The sequence below is a fragment of the Artemia sp. Qi Xiang Cuo genome, chromosome 2, assembly GCF_049724085.1.
Source record: "Artemia sp. Qi Xiang Cuo chromosome 2, ASM4972408v1, whole genome shotgun sequence".
Lineage (NCBI taxonomy): Eukaryota > Metazoa > Arthropoda > Branchiopoda > Anostraca > Artemiidae > Artemia > Artemia sp. Qi Xiang Cuo.
In genome coordinates, this window is record NC_142795.1 from 5,660,887 (window position 1) to 5,671,661 (window position 10,775).

A 10,775-nucleotide genomic window follows, 5' to 3' on the forward strand; every position below is an offset into this window, starting at 1 on the left:
CAAAATGTAGAAATCTTTTTTGAGTAGTGTTATTTTTTACTTTAATTGAGAAGTTCTAAGGGAAGTGGAAAAGAGAAATTTATGTGTAAATCTTGCCCCCCCCCCTCCGTGCAAATACTTTCACTTCAAGCAAACACACACACAAAAAATTTCCGTATGTTTCCCAATGACAAATACTATCTGTAAGCAATAGATAAATAAAAAAAAAAACTTAAAAAGGAACTGAAACGTCTGCAATGGGGTTATCTGATTGTTTTGTAGCTATAAAGAGATGGAGATACCTCAAAGGGTGAATTTTGATGCCATAACATCTCAGCTCTCATTGAGCCTTCAAATAAATACAGAATTAGCTCTAAGGAAGAGACGACAGGAGGATGGTGTTAGAAATTGTTTGATAATCCCCAGGCATTTCTAGTCTTTTTTTTATAAGACGAAAGTGACTGGAGACTAATCAACCGCAAGAGGTATTTTTTTTTTTTGGGGGGGGGGAGCTTTTCCACGGGTAGGTATTTTCTGGGAGTGGGGTATTTTCCGTGAGGTGTTAGTTTCCGCAGGGTATTTTCCTTAAGGGATGTTTTTTGTGGGGGGTGGGGGGTAAACAGCGGTTCTCACCGTCTACATATAGTAATTTTTTTTTACCACTTTGCTTATTTTGTTGTTTTCATTTTGTGGTATTTTCTACGCTCGTAGTTGTTTATCGTTTGGTTTGAAAAAGGTTAATTACCTGCTTCGGTGGAGCCGAAACAAAAGCTACTTTCTCTTTGTGTTTGGGAACTTTTGGTTTGATTTTTTTTTTTCTTACGTAGATGTATCAGGGCTTTCCTGAACGATCAGTAATAAAAATCTGTGCTGAAAATAGCGGAACTTTGAGAATTTGGATAACAGAAAATAACTGATGTATGAAGCTAAGAGAGGAAAGGAAATAATAAATGGTAAATAAAACCAAAAAAGGGTGAGAAAACGAGGATTTTGTCAGCCAGTGGTAAAATATGAAGACGAAGGGTTTCATTTAGTGTTTGTTCAGATCTTGTAGAGTGAACTCTAAAAGGTTAGATTCTTGTTGGTTTTTTCTCTTTTTTTTCTTTTTTTTAGCACTGAGGGCGACTTGGTGGAGATCCTAGTCAAAATATTTGCTGGTTTTTCGTCTTCATATTTTACCATTGACCTAAAAAATCCTCGTTTTCTTACCCTTTTTTGGTTTTATTTATCATTTGTTATGTCCTTTCCTCTCTTAGCTTCATATGTCATGAATAGCCAGTGTGGTCTTAGAAAGTATTTAACAAAAAAATCACTTGTTGTTGCGCTTCTTTTAAATTAATTAAAAAGATTCTTTCGAAAAACAATTTTTCAAATAAAAATAAAGAGACATATTAAACCAAAGACTAGCATAAATAAATTCCTATAATAATTCAACCCCAAAATGGTAAGAAATTACGGTACTGTTTCGCTTAATGGTACACAACGGCTATAGACAGTCGAATGAATGCCGTGATGGAAACCCGTAAGCGAGTAATTGTTATCTAAATTAATTTAAAAAAAAAATTCCGAAAAATAAGTTTTTCAGAGAAAAGTAAAGGCCATTTTAAACTTAAGCTCAGCAGATGCAAATATCCTTTAAAATTCAAACTTAAAACGACCAGAAATTATTATTAAAGAATGAAACCCAAAACGAACAGAAATTAAATAAACAATCATAGCAAAAACATACAACCAGTAATAATATAAATGAATAAATAGATCTTAAAGCGAGTAATACTTAGATTGAATATGAAAAATCAAACTTAAAACGAAAAAAAAATTCCTATTGAAGTATAATTGAAACTTAAAACGAACAGAAATTAAATAAACAATCAATGCAAACAAACATACAATAGATATTAATGTAAATTAATAAATAAATCTTAAAACGAGTGAAACTTAAATTGAATATGCAAATCAAGATTGAAATGAACAAAAATCACTGCAAACAAGAGTTTGGGTATCACCTTCTTCTCTCACTGTAAAAGTCTAAAACCTAGTGCGTCATTGGCGCTTTACTGAAAACCAATTTTATGACAAACATTTTCTTTTTTACTTAGTATTGAAAATAAAAATTAAAATTATAGTAACATTTTGAACTGATGAGCTTTCAGCAATTAATATCAATATACATCAAATATTCAGTTTAATTTATTAGCTCTATTTAAAGTTGTTAAAGACGAATTTAGTTTCACTACAAACAAGTCTTTGGAAACTGGCTCCTTCCTTAACTGTAAATAAAAACCAAAAGCCTACTGCATCATTGGCGCTTAACTGAAAACGAATTATATTACAAATATTTTCTTTTCCAGTTCTTGCAGCATTGAAAATAAAAATAAAATTACAGTGAAATAAATTTTTGAGCTGATGGATCTTTGAACAATTAATATCATTATACATCTAATATTCAATTTGATGTTGTCTATACTTCCCAAGACTGTTCAAGGCGCATATAGTTTTCAGTAAAGTGCCAATGACGCAGAGTAGGTTTTAGACTTTTGCAGTGAGAGAAGGAGGTCATACCCAAACTCTTGTTTGTAGTGATTTTTGTTCGTTTCAAGCTTGATACGTATATTCGATTTAAGTTTCACTCGTTTTAAGATTTATTCATTAATTTACATTAATATCTATTGTATGTTGTTTTGCATTGATTGTTTATTTAGTTTCTGTTCGTTTTAAGTTTCATTTATACTTCAATAGGAAAATATTGTTTTCGTTTTAAGCTTGATTTTCATGTTCAATAGTAGAGAGGGGGGTACCAGCGCTATCGCTCACCCCTGCTGCCACCTATAACTTTTTTTTTACATAGTTTATGGATGGTTATGTGTGTAGGTCGATTTATTGATGGTTTTATGGATTTTGTCAGTGAGAATGAAAAAACAGGAAGTTTTTCACATTTATGTCTGTTTTCATGGATGGTTATGTGTGTTGGTCGATTTATGTCTGTTTTTATGGATGGTTATGTGTGTTGATTATTTGATGGTTTTATGGATTTTGTCAGTGAGAATGGAAAAACAGGAACTTTATCACTTTCATGGACTATAGAGTCATTAGGGAGAACACGTAGTTAATGAGGTCAATGTTATTGTTGTTGTTTTGGGCACGCGATAGAGTCATAAGGGGGAACACGTGGTTAATGGGGTCAATGTTATTGTTGTTGTTTTGTGCTCGCGATAGAGTCATTAGGGATAACACATGGTTAATGGGGTCAATGTTATTGTTGTTGTTTTGAGCAAGCGATAGAGTCATAAGGGAGAACACGTGGCTAATGTGGTCAATGTTGTTATTGTTGTTTTGTGCACGCGATAGAGTCATAAGGGGGAACACGTGGTTAATGTGGTCAATGTTATTGCTGTTGTTTTGGGCACGCAATAGTCTTTAGTGAGACCACGTGGTTACTGGGGTCAATGTTATTGTTGTTGTTTTTCTCAATCGATAGAGTCATAAGGGAGAACAAGTGGTTAATGGGGTCAATGCTGTTGTTCAATGCAGATGTTATGAGTTTCCGGGAGATCGCATGTTTCCAATATTGATTGTTTGAGCCAAATGTTATGAGGTCCCGGGAAACAGTCAGATGACGTGTTTACAATATTTGTTGTTCAATGCAAATGTTATGAGTTTCCGAGAGATCGCGTGTTTCCAATATTTGTTGTTCGAACCAAATGTTATGAGTTCCCGGGAAACAGTTAATTAATGTCTGACAGATAACGTAAAGTTAATTAATGTCTTTGAATTTCGAACATAAATGTTTTCGAGAAACAGTTAGATCACACATGATGTCATGATTGTTTGAATTGTCTCCGGCGCGAAGTTTATTAATGTCTGGAGTTCTTCCAGAAGAATCGTTTCTGAGCAAATGTTTTGATCTTAGCGCGCGAAAAGGTTTCCAAATAATTGAAATAAGCCAGCGCAGGGATGCCAAACAAAAGGAACATCCTGAAATTTCGTTTGGGGATGGTTTTGGCGAAACCGTTTTAGCTATTTTATGGAACTTTTTCGACGAAACAGTTAGAGACATTATAAAATATGATTTTTGAAGAGATTTTAGAAGAGAATTTAATGGTGAAACTCTGTGGCCGTTATAATACACAAGTTCCATTTGAACAGTGTTGTGAGATCCCACTATCCCAACCCCAAAGGGCACCAACCCCCCTACCCCAACCCCAAAGGGATCCAATCCCCCTACCTCAACCCCGAAGGAAGCCCCCGGTCCGCAAGGGTCCCCCCAAGCTCCCAAAGGGTCCCCCCAAGCTCCCAAAGGGTCCCCACACCCCAAAAGGCTCTCCCTGGGCCCCAAAAGGCCCCCCGGCCCCCAAAGGTCCACCGGGCTCCCAAAGGACCATTCGCCCCTCAAGGGTCCCCCAGACCCCCAAAGGCCCTCTCCCCGTCCCCAAAGGGCCCCCGGACCCCCAAAGGCCCTCCCCGATCCTCAAAGGCCCCCCGGGCACCCAAAAGGCCTCCCGAACCTCCAAACCCCCCCCCGGTCCCCAAAGGTCCACCGGGCTCCCAAAGGGCCCCCCGGACCCCCAAAGACTCCTGAGCCCCACATTATAATACTTTTTTAAGGCTTTGTTCTATCTTTTCAGAACAAATTATTATTTTAGTGAATTATTTCGGTGAAACAGTTAGAGACATTTTAAAATATGATTTATGAAGAGATTTTGGAAGAGGATTTAATGGTGAAACTCTGTGGTCGTTATAATACACAAGTTCCATTTTAACAGTGTTGTGAGATCCCACTATCCCAACCCCAAAGGGCTCCAATCCCCCTACCCCAACCCCAAAGGGTTCCAATCTCCCTACCTCAACCCCGAAGGAAGCCCCGGTCCTCAAGGGTCCCCCCAAGCTCCCAAAGGGCCCCCACACCCCCAAAGGCTCTCCCCGGGCCCCCAAAGGCCCTCCCCCGGCCCCCAAAGGTTCACCGGGCTCCCAAAGAACCATTCGACCCTCAAGGGTCCCCCAGAGCCCCGAAGGCCCTCCCCCAGTCCCCAAAGGTCCCCCGGACCCCCAAAGGCCCTTCCCGATCCTCAAAGGCCCCCCAGACACCCAAAAGGCCCCCCGAACCCCCAAAAACCCACCCCCGGTCCCCAAAGCTCCACCGGGCTCCCAAAGGGTCCCCCAGACCCCTAAAGACTCCTGAGCCCCACATCATAATACTTTTTAAGGCTTTATTATATCTTTTCAGAAAAAAATATTATTTTAGGGAATTATTTCGGCAAAACAGTTAGAGACATTTTAAAATATGATTTATGAAGAGATTTTAGAAGAGGATTTGAGGGTCAAGCTCTGTGGTCGTTATAATACACCACTTCCATTTGAATAGTGTTGTTAGTGCCTCTATCACAATTCCAAAGGTCTCCACTCCCCATCCCTCAACCCCCCACGGTTCCGCTCCCGCTACCCCAACACCAAAGGGTTCCAATCCCCCATACCTCAACCCCGAAGGAAGCCCCCGGTCCTCAAGGACCTCCCCCCCAAGCTCCCAAAGAGCCCCCCGACCCCAAAGACTCCTCGGGCTCCCAAAGGTCCTTCCCCTGTCCCCAAAGGTCCACCGGGCTCCCAAAGGACCAATTGGCGCTCAAGGGCCCCCCAGACCCCAAAAGGCCCTACCCGCGCCCCCACAGGCCCAGCCCCGTCCTCAATGCCTCCCCCACAGACCCCCAAAGGCTCTCCCCCGGCCCTCAAGGGTCCACCCCCGGTCCCCAAAGGTCCACTGGGCTCCCAAAAAACCCCCCCAACCTCAACGGCCCCGGATCCCCAAACGCCGTCCCTGGGCCCCAAAGGCCCCCGGTCCCCAAAGGTACACTAGGCTCCCAAAAGACCAACCGCTCCCAAAGGGCTCCCGGATCGCCAAAAACTCCTGAGCCCCCCATTATAATACTTTTTTAAGGCTTTATTATATCTTTTCTGAAAAAATTCCTTTCATAATGTCATTCCTAAACCCATTTTCTAACCTCAAAGAGTCACCTCCCCATTTCGTAAATACTTTCTAGAATTTTTTAACATGGTATTTTTTTTAACTTTTTTACGTATCTTAAAATGACATGAACACAAAAAAACTCACACACACACACACACAAACTTACACACACACACACACACACGCCAAAACTTACACACGCAAAAACTAACACACACACACACAAACTTACACACACACACACAAACTTACACACACACACACACAAAAAAATTACACACACAAAAACTTACACACACACACACACACACACACACACACAAACTTACACCCACACACAAAAGCTTAGACACACAAAAACTTACACACACACACAAAAACAAACACCTACACGCAAAAACTAACATGCACACAAAAACTAACATGCACACAAAAACTTACACACACACAAAAACTAACACGCACGCAAAAAAAACAACACAAAAGCACAAAAAATTAAACACACGCGATAAATTAAACGTACACGCGATAAAATAAACACACAAGCAAAATAATACACACACACAAAAAATTACACACACACACACACACAAAAACTTACACATGAACTATATAAAATAAAAGAAAACAAAAACTTATATTCACAAAAACACATACACACACACACACATTTAGACAAAAAAAATTACGATATTTATGCACAGTTATGCCTAAGAGATAAATATCTGAAGCCTCAACCGTTTTTATTTTTTAGAATATTCGATCACCATGAAAATTATACTTTCAGGTTCAACATGTCAGGGAACAAACTTTCAGGCTCAGCATGTAAGAGAACCCTAAATGCTCATCTCCAAAAAGAGTTAAGTTAACCCTAAACGCTCAAAAAATTTCTCTGAAATTACACTTTCAGGTTCAACATGTAAGAGAACCCTAAATGCGAATTCCAAAAAAAGTAAGTTAACCCTATACGCTTAAAGAATTTCGTCACAAAAGCTTACACACACGCACAAAAAATTACACACACACGCCAAAACTTACACACACAAAAACTAACACACACACAAACACACACACACAAACTAACACCCACACACAAAAGCTTACACACACAAAAACTTACACCCACACACAAAAGCTTACACACACACACAAAAAATTACATGCACACAAAAACTTAAATGCACACAAAAAATTACACACACACACACAAAACTTACACACACACACAAAAACTTACACACACACACAAACACACACACACACACACACAAAAACGTACACAAACAAAAAAACTAACACACACACAAACTAACACACACACACGAAAACTCACAAACACACACAAAAACTTACACACACACACGCCAAAACTTACACACACACAAAAACAAACACACACACACACACACACACACATACACACACAAAAACATAAACAGGCACACGAAAACTTACATGCACACAAAAACTTACATGCGCAAAAAAACTTACAAACACACACAATTAGACATAATAGTTACGATATTTATGCACGATTATGTCTAAGAAATAAATATCTTAAGCATCAACCGTTATTGTTCTTTAGAATAGTCTATCGCCATGACAATTATACTTTCAGATTCAACATATCAAGGAACAAACTTTCAGGTTCAGCATGTAAGATAACCCTAAATACTCATCCCAAAAAAAGTGAGTTAAACCTAAACGCTCAATGAATTTCTCTGAAATTACACTTTCAGGTTCAACATGTAAGAGAACCCTAAATGCTCATCCCAAAAAAAGGTAAGTTAACCCTAAACGCTTAAAGAATTTCGTCACAAAACTTAAACACACACACACACGAAAACTTACACACACACACGCCAAAACTTACACACACAAAAACTTACACACACACACACACAAACTTACACACACACACAAACAACTAACAACTATACAAAAAATATTACACACGAAAAAACATACACACACACACAAAAACTAACAGTCATACTCAAACACTTATAAGCAAACAAAAACTTATATGCACACACAAACTTAAAAAAACACACACACACTTACACACACACACAAAAACTTACACAAACACACAAAAACTTACACACACGCACAAAAACTTACACACACACACAAAAACTTACACACACGAAAAATTAAACACACACACACTAAAACTAAAACAAACACTCAAAAACTAACCCACACACACACAATTACACTCACACACACACACACACAAAAACTTACACATGCATACTAAAACTAACATGCACACAAAAACTTACATGTACGCAGAAATTTACACACATCATTAGACAAAAAATTACGATTTTTATGAACACTTATGTTTAAGCAATAAATATCTTAAGCCTCGACCTTTTTTATTCTTTAGAATACTCCATCGACATGAAAATTATACTTTCAGATTCAACATGTCAGGGAACAAACTTTCAGGTTCAGCATGTAAGAGAACCCTAATTGCTCATCCCAAAAAAAGAGGTAAGTTAACCCTAAACGCCCAAAGAATTTCTCTGAAATTACACTTTCAGGTTCAGCATGTAGGAGAACCCTAAATGCTCATCCCCAAAAAAGGTAAGTTAACCCTAAACGCTTAAAGAATTTCGTCACAAAAGCTTACACACACACAAAAACTTACACACACACACGCACACACACAAAACTTGCACACACGCACAAAAACTTACACACACACACAAAAACTTACACACACACACACACACGAAAAATTACACACACACGCGAAAACTAACACACACACACGCCAAAACTTACACACACACACAAAAACTTACACACACGACACACACACACACACACACACACAAAAACTTACACATGCACACGAAAACTAACATGCACACCAAAACTTACATTCACACAAAAACTTACACACACACACACAATAAGACAAAAAAAATTACGATATTTATGCACAGTTATGTCTAAGCGATAAATATCTGAAGCCTCAACCGTTTTTATTCTTTAGAATAGTGCATCGCCATGAAAATCATACTTTCAGATTCAACATGTCAGGGAACAAACTTTCAGGCTCAGCATGTAAGAAAACCCTAAATGCTCATCCCAAAAAAGAGGTAAGTTAACCCTAAATGCTAAAAGAATTTCTCTAAAATTACACTTTCAAGTTCAGCATGTAAGAGAACCCTAAATGCTCATCCCAAAAAGGTTTTTTAAGCCTAAACTCTTAAAGAATTTCGTCAAAAAAGCTTACACACACACAAAAAATTACACACACACGCCAAAACTTACACACACAAAAACATACACACACACACACACAAAAAAAAACACACACCCAAAAACAAACTTACACACTCACACAAAAGCTAACACACAAAAAAACTAACACACATGCACAAATACTTACACCCACACGCAAAAAATTACATGCACACAAAACTTACATGCACACAAAAACTTACACACACACAAAAACTAACACACACACACAAAAACTTACACACACACACCCAAACAAACACACACACACACAAAAACGTACACACACGCGCAAAACTTACACACACACAAAAAATTACATACACACACACGAAAACAAACACACACACACGAAAACTTACACACACACACGCCAAAACTTACACACACACACACAAAAACTTACACACACACACACACACACACACACACACAAAAACTTAAACAAGCACAAGGAAACTTACATGCACGCAAAAAGAAACATTCACACAAAAACATACAAACACACACAATTAGACATAAAAGCTATGAAATTTATGCACGATTATGTCTAAGCAATAAATATCTTAAGCCTCAACCGTTATTATTCTTTAGAATAGTCCATCGCCATGAAAATTATACTTTCAGATTCAACATGTCAGGGAACAAACTTTCAGGTTCAGCATGTAAGAGAACCCTAAATACTCATCCCAAAAAAGGTAAGTTAACCCTAAACACTCAAAGAATTTCTCTGAAATTACACTTTCAGGTTCAACATGTAAGAGAACCCTAAATGCTCATCCCAAAAAAAGGTAAGTTAACCCTAAACGCTTAAAGAATTTCGTCACAAAACTTACACACACACATACACGAAAACTTACACACACAAACAAAAAAATACACAAACTAAAAATAACACACACACACACAAAAACTAACACACAAAAACCAAAAAACTTACACACACACACAAAAACTTACAAACAAAAAATCTTACACACACAAAAAAAAACTTACACCCACACGCAAAAACTTACATGCACACAAAAACTTACATGCACACAAAAACTTACACACACACACAAAAACTAACACAAACACACATACACACACTTACACACACACACACAAACAAACTTACACACACACAAACAAACACAAACAAAAAAACAAACACACACAAAACTAACACACACACACACGAAAACTCACACACACACAGCCAAACACACACACACACACAAAAACTTACACACACACACACACACACACACAACAAACTTACACATGCACACGAAAACTTACGTGCACACAAAAACTAACATGCACACAAAACTTACACACACACACAATTAAACAAAAAAACTACGATGTTTATGTACAGTTATGTCTAAGCAATAAATATCTTAAGCCTCAACCGTTTTTATTCTTTAGAATAGTCCATCCTCATGAAAATTATACTTTCAGATTCAACATGTCAGGGAACAAACTTTCAGGTTCAGCATGTAAGAGAACCCTAATTGCTCATCCCAAAAAAAGAGGTAAGTTAACCCTAAACGCCCAAAGAATTTCTCTGAAATTACACTTTCAGGTTCAG